Below are 1,129 nucleotides of genomic sequence, written 5' to 3'. Positions count from 1 at the left end.
AATTCAAACATATGCAAATGATGTATGCCTGCCCTATGGCTGATGATATCATCTGTCGGTTATATAGCCAACCCGACATGTCCTGGTAGCTAACCATTGGACAGAAACACCCCTTGCGGAGCAAGTAGGTTTGAGCTACAACCCCCTTGCTACTACCCGCTCAACCTAGAGCTAGTGGAACAACCACTACTGCGGCTACTACCCAGGCGGGTGTTTAAAAGCTCAACCTAGAGCGAGTGGATTCACCATTACTGCCGCTACTACCCAGGCGTCACAATCTCTGACCTGGAGCAAGTGGGACGAACCACAACCCTTGCTACTGCCCAGGTATCTTAAGCATTAACCCGGAGTAAGCGGGACAAACCACAACCCTTGCTACTGCCCAGGTATCTCAAACATATATTCATTCAATCTCATTTCATATTATCAATCCTCATTGTTATCAAATCTCAAACATTAACATGGAGCAAGTGGGACGAATCCCAACCCTTACTACTACCCAGGTATCAGAGTTACATTCATTCAAAACTCCATAATTAACTCATTTATCATAAACATCCATTTCCGTCTCATACCCGGAGCAAGTGGACAACGCCACTGCCTACTACCCGGGGTTACACATCACATTTCAATATTTTCCACATTCATTCATTAATCATATATGCATTTATACTCAGCCATAATCAATAATGGCTTTGCCGTGACCCGGCAATAACTCAGCCATCCGGCTCATGGTTCAATCAAGAACTAGCCATTTATCAATAAATATAGCCCTTCGGCTCATGGCATACACGGTACTTCTACCGTCATCCTCCATATCTCATATTAATCATCGTTGATCATCATTGATCATAACTTTTTTCCTTGCTTCACTTGCAAGTTACCACATTCCCTAGCTCCTTTCTCATTACTAGGCATATCATAATGATTTAATACATAAGGAGTGAGATCGGAGGCTTAGAAGTATGAGATTTGGCTTTTTGAACTCAAAAATCAACTTTGGGATGAAAACAGGGCCACGCGTACGCGTACTCCACGCGCACACGTGGATGGCCACAAAACTCATCGACGCGTATGCGTCATACACATGGACGCGCGGATTGAAACACAGCCAGACGACGCGTACGCG

The sequence above is a fragment of the Arachis duranensis genome, chromosome 9, assembly GCF_000817695.3.
Source record: "Arachis duranensis cultivar V14167 chromosome 9, aradu.V14167.gnm2.J7QH, whole genome shotgun sequence".
NCBI lineage: Eukaryota > Viridiplantae > Streptophyta > Magnoliopsida > Fabales > Fabaceae > Arachis > Arachis duranensis.
Note: the sequence above shows the minus strand (reverse complement) of the source record.